This window comes from Diceros bicornis, chromosome 12, assembly GCF_020826845.1.
Source record: "Diceros bicornis minor isolate mBicDic1 chromosome 12, mDicBic1.mat.cur, whole genome shotgun sequence".
NCBI lineage: Eukaryota > Metazoa > Chordata > Mammalia > Perissodactyla > Rhinocerotidae > Diceros > Diceros bicornis.
The window spans coordinates 36,508,623-36,514,630 of NC_080751.1; positions in this window are offsets into that span (position 1 = coordinate 36,508,623).

The window sequence follows — 6,008 nt, forward strand, 5'->3', positions numbered from 1 at the left end:
TGGTCCTCCAAAGAGGTCCATGCCCTAAACCCTGGAATCTGTGAATATGTTATATTATGTGGAAAGGGGCACTTTGCTAAGGTAATTAACGTTACTAACCCTAAAATAGGGAGATTCTTCTGGATTATCTAGGTGGCCAAATCTAATCATATGAGTCCTTAAAAACAGAGAACTTTCTCAGGCTGGAGGCAAGAGAGAAGCGGTGTAAGGGGTAGTGAGAGACATCAGAAGCAGGAAAGGGACTCAACCTGTCATGTTTGAGGCCACTTGGAAAGCATGAAGAGGAATGCAGGCAGCCTCTAGGAGCAAATACCAGTCCCTGACTAATGACCAGCAAGGAAAAAGGGATCTCAGTTCTCCAACGGTGAGAAACTGAATTCACACAACAATCCGAAGGAGCTTGGAAGCAGATTCCTCCCCAGAGCCACCAGTAAGGAGTGTAGCCCTGCTAGTACCTTGAGTTTGGCCTTGTTGAACCTCAGCAGAGGATCCAGTCATGCCTACCCAGACTTCTGACCAACTAACTACCAAGTTTGTGGTAAATTCTTATGGCAGTATAGAAAACGAATGCAATATTCAAACAGGTTATACTGCTAGTAAAGTCTCTCTGATTCAGAATGGATATACACATCCACTAGATCCAGCATATTTTCAGAAATTTGCAACATAAAAACGTTATATTGTAGTAGCTTGCATTTAAAAAGGGGACCTTTATCACATAAATATTAAGTACTTTCATATCCAAGACATCAATGAGGCTTGACAGAATCTACATGCTTCTGCATATAAAGATGGGTTCCAATGGCTGGATAACAAGCTAGAAATCCATGATATTTCTCAGTATCAACTGCCTTTCAAAAGTGATTGGGTCATGCATTAACTTTACAAAAAGCTAAAGACACTAACATACCCCATAAAGTATAATTTGGCTTTTTTTTCTGTCATTGCTATTAGACTACATTTTAGCCTCATTGAAAGGTAATAAAATACATTATATGAGATTACTTAATTCATTTCTAAAAGAGAAGGTTTAAGTGTAAAATGAATATTAACGTAAAAGCATTGAATGTCGTGAATTAAGATCTTATCAATTATAATATATTATTGGACTTTATAAAATGCCCAGATTCTGGGAAAAGCATCTGGGTTAGAAACTAGAAAAGGGAACTAAAGAAAATAAGATACATTCTCAGCAAGGTCTTGAGTCTGAGTGTAAACTGCACACAATGAAAAATAATGGATGGTCATATAAGATAAGATTAAAACAGTTTGAGAAAGAAATGATAGGACTCTGGAAGAGGACTACAACAATGCCATAGTTGTTGAATCTCCTCAAATCCAACCACAAAAACAGACAGATCCACTAGAAAACCAAAAATCCACATACAGTTTCTGCTTCAAGGTGAGGTGACAAGATATCATCAAGATTCCCAAAATACAAGTGAGTTCAACCTACTAATGATAAGACCTATGTATTAGCAACTGTGCAGGGTAAGTGAAGAGAAGGAAAAGAAACTCCTGACATGCCTGAATTCATGACAGCCTCAAAATTATGTCTGATATTTTCACTGTAAACATCTTTGCCACAAGCAATTTCCACATAAACATTTTTGCCACACAACTAATTGGCCGTAAAGACAATTTTGCTGTAAAAGATAAAATAACCAGTTGATTGACAGTTTTGGTCTTATTTGGTTATAAACAGTTTTCATCTGGTTCATATGGTTTTCATTTGGTTTCATTCGATTACAAATATGCATACAAATATTTGTATGAAACTGATACGTCTGTTAATGAAGGAAGACATTTTAGGAAAAAAAAAGAAAAAAGTGTGATGTCCAATAAGGAGATGAATCAAAAAGCAAAAGAAAAAGGTATAATACTATGAATGAAAGACTTGGAAGACAAAGTACTTAGGTAACAATTCACAAAATAAGATCTGTTCTTTGCACAGTATTGCCATGAATCTACGCACATTTAAATATTCAAACACTTGTATTCACACATTTCGTATGTTCATTTTTCACAGTCAAGTCTTTTTAATTTTGTTATTAATTTTTCATCTTCATTATGTCCTTTTAATGTTCCTTTTTAAATTTTTCTTGATTTTATGTTTTACAGCCAATTAGTTGTGCAGCAAAAATGTGACAAAACTGTTTGCAGGGAAATTGCTTGCAGCAAAGATGCTTGTGGCAAAAATACCTAGAACTCCACAAAATAACCGAAGATACTCACTAGAAATCCCAGCAGGCTAATGCAAGAATACAGTCTAAACTTGAAGGAGTTTTACAAACTCCAAATCTTGGGTGAATGCAAAGGGACTGTGGAAATAAAGTCAAGTGATATTGGAGTGGTCTGGAGCCTAAGAACTCTGAACTTTAACTAACTGAAGCTCTCTTCATGGAAACAAAAAAAAAATTCTGAGGAGAAATTGCTAGATGTAGAATCCAAATTAAGTCAATAGGGAGAATAGGAAAAAAGGAAAGAGAATATCTAGATAACAGTGAAGGAGGGAAAAGGAGTCAATAGATCTTGGAGAAAAAAGGCCACATTTTTTAAAACAACAGAAGAGGGAGTTCTAGAGCTGTAAAGCTAGAACGTTTAACCTGGTCAACCTCCCAGTGAAAGTACAGGAGAGTTCATCTCACTTTTCAAAAAATAGTAGAGAAGGATTGTGGATAAATTCTAAACACGATTAGTACAGGGCAGAAAAATGGATGAGCAGAACAATATGCCTACAGAAAATGAAGATATGTGAGAAAGACATGCTCACACAACAGGAGAAAACACTAATCCCATACTTCAAAATGAGCTAAAAGATACAAAGAAAATTATAGATGTTTTAAAGAACAACATATATCAGATTTAGAAAAATTTGGAAATGAGGACATTAGAAAAAAAGATGACTTAGAAATAACTTAAAAATTAATTAGAAGTAAGAAAAAATCATGTCAGAAATGAAGACTAAACTAGAAGGAATACAGAGGCAAATAAACATAATGAGTGATATCTTAGAAAATAAAGAAGATGAAAAGGAGGAGAATTTTTTTGAAACCAAAATAAAATTTTAAATGAAACACAAAAGATTCAAGAGAAAATGATAGATACAGGATATAGGCTAAGAAGATACAACATATGTACAATAGGAATCTCTAAAGAAGAAAGCTAATGACACAGAAAATTCATAAAAATCTATAATTCAAAAATATTTTCTTAAAACAAAAGGAATTGACCCTACATATTTAATTGATACATTCTGTACGTGGGAAAATAAAACTAGAATAGCCATTACCAAGAGTTCAGAAAAGGATTAATCTTGCCCAAAGAAAGATTTTGCCCTTGCCTAGCTCCTAGGAGGTAACTTGTAAGTCCATGGAATGTCCTGCCTGATGAGTTTGTCTTTGTTTTCCTGGACCATGAAAGGTTTCTTTCAAGGTTTCTTTGTTTTCTTGGACCATGACAGACAGTCTGTGATAACAATGAGATTTATGGCCAGTGCCTTAAACCCTGTGGTATCATCTTGACCTCTAAAGGAGCTGGAAATAAGGTTAGGCCATGTGGGAGGTCAGCCATGACCATGTGACTAATCTCTAATAAAAACTCTGAACACTAAGGCTCTAGTGAGCTTTCCTGGTTGGCAATACTCCTTGTGTGTTGCCACATATCATTGCTGGGAGAAGTAAGCACATTCTACATGACTACTGGGAGAGAACAACTGGAAGTTCATGCCTAGTCTCTCCTGGACTCTTCCCTATGTGCCTGCCTCTTCACTGATTTTAATTGGTATCCTTTTGCTATAACAAACCTTTACTCTGAGTAAAATGGCTTTTCTGAGTTTTGTGAATCCTTCCAATGAGTTTGAACATGAGGGTAGTCTTGGGGACCTCCTAAACTGCATTAAGAAATATTCTAGTAAAACTAAAAAGACTTTAAAGAAAAAGAAAAAAATTCCTTTGGGACTTCAAACGAAAAGACTTAGTCACATAAGAGAAAAAAATTAGATTGGTATCAGACATTTTAATAGTATTAAACAAGAGCAGTTTTTCAGTGCTTAGAAAAACTACATTAACTGAAAAGGTCTCCATGTGATAAACATATAAAGGTCTGTGTTGAGAGATAATCCTCCATGGCGCTATCACATTTTTGAACATCTTGAGAACTAGGCTCTGATTTCCCTTTGTTCCAGATTATTATTTCAAGGATGTTTGTATAGCACACATGGCCTTGGAAGATAAAGATCGTATCTCTCTCCAGAGTAAAAGGCAGGTATCTTTACTTCTCTCCTGTTATGCAAACCACTGTGTGCATGCATCCATCTGGATATGTCTGTATCACCCTAATGGGATTTGGGGACAAGGGAAACTGATGCAAACATGTTGATGTTCATGCTGCTTTCTGTAATAAAAGTCTTCTGCCAGCATCCATGACACTGTGGCAGACTAACTTGTTACCTTGCATATAGGGTAAAATCTTAGCCCTTCACTGTTCTTGATAATTTGGGAGATGATATTGGATGCTCACAGGGACGTGGTTTTCTGGAAGACTAACTAAGTACAAAGGCCCCATGGGCCGTTTTCAAGGATATGAGAAGATTCTCTAGGATCCAGTATTGAAGGCTCTTGCCCAAGTGGCAGCCAGGGTTAAGAATCACAGGTATAGAAGTGTGAAAGTACATGGCGTGTACAGGAATAGGTGAATAGTCTGTAGTGGCAGAAACAAAGAATTGGAGAGAAGATGAAGGAGTGGAAGTAATGAGGCATCAGGGAGGTAAGAAAGGATCAGACTCTGCAGGCCAGGGTTTGGCCTATGGGCCAGATCTGGCCTGCCATTTGCTTTGCATGGCCCATGAGTTAAGAATGGTTTTCATATTTTTACCTTGTTGAAAAAATCAGAGGAATTTTTTCAAAAAAAAGGATACTATTTCATGCATTCTTCTTATGAAGGATACAATTACATGTAAATTATATGAAATTCAATATCAGTGTCCACAAATAAGGTTTAATTGGTAACACAGTAATGCCCATTTATGTATTATCTGTGGCTGCTTTTGCTCTACAATGGCAAAGTTGAGTAGTTATGAGAGAGATCGTATTGCCCACAAAGCCTAAAATATTTCCTGACTTTTTGCAGAAAAAAGTTTGCTAACCCCTGGTATAGGCCCTCATATGCCATGCTTACATAACTGAACATTTTTTTATGAACACTTAAAGAAATAAAATAGTCAAATATAATCAGAATTGTAACTCCTACAGCAATGCACAAGATTAGAATTAGGTGAGGAAGCAGCCATATACATTTCAATCACTTAGAAATTATAGCAAGAACCCAAATTACAAATGAAAAGAGAATGCACTTGGAGAAGTGGGTGGGGGCAGTGAAGAGAAGAAAGAGCATATGTTGTGAGACATTTATCATAAAGAATTGACAAAATCTGGCTGGGAAAGGGGAGAAAAAAGAGAAGGGAGGAAACGATTGATATTTTAGTTCTGTTGGCTAGAATGATATTATTTGGAAAAGACAAAAAGAAGAAAATATCGAGGCTAGGAAAAGAAAAATAAAAGCAAATGAGTTTGGCATTGTACGTTAAAAATGTGGCATACTTGGATAATCCTTGTCTCTCAATGTTTATAACACACTCATATCATTTATTGCATGAGACATTATGTTATGTTTTGTATAAAACTTATCTTACAATATTGTGATCACTCAAGGACACAGCCCATATCTTATTCATTTAATACTCTGAGTCGATGTGTTATATATAATAGGTAATCCACACATATTCTTGAATGGATGGATTAGATTGTAAACTCCTTCAGGGCAAGAATATGTCTTAAACTGCTCCAGAGCCCCTTAGAACCAGGACATTGCGGAGAACACAGTAGGCATGAATAAGTGGTTTGTGACAGATATCAAGGGGACAAATCATCCAACCTTCAGGAGGAGAATGTGTTGGCCATCAGACTGTCCCCTTGGCTTTAATTAGCCAAGGTTCTGTAACACCACTT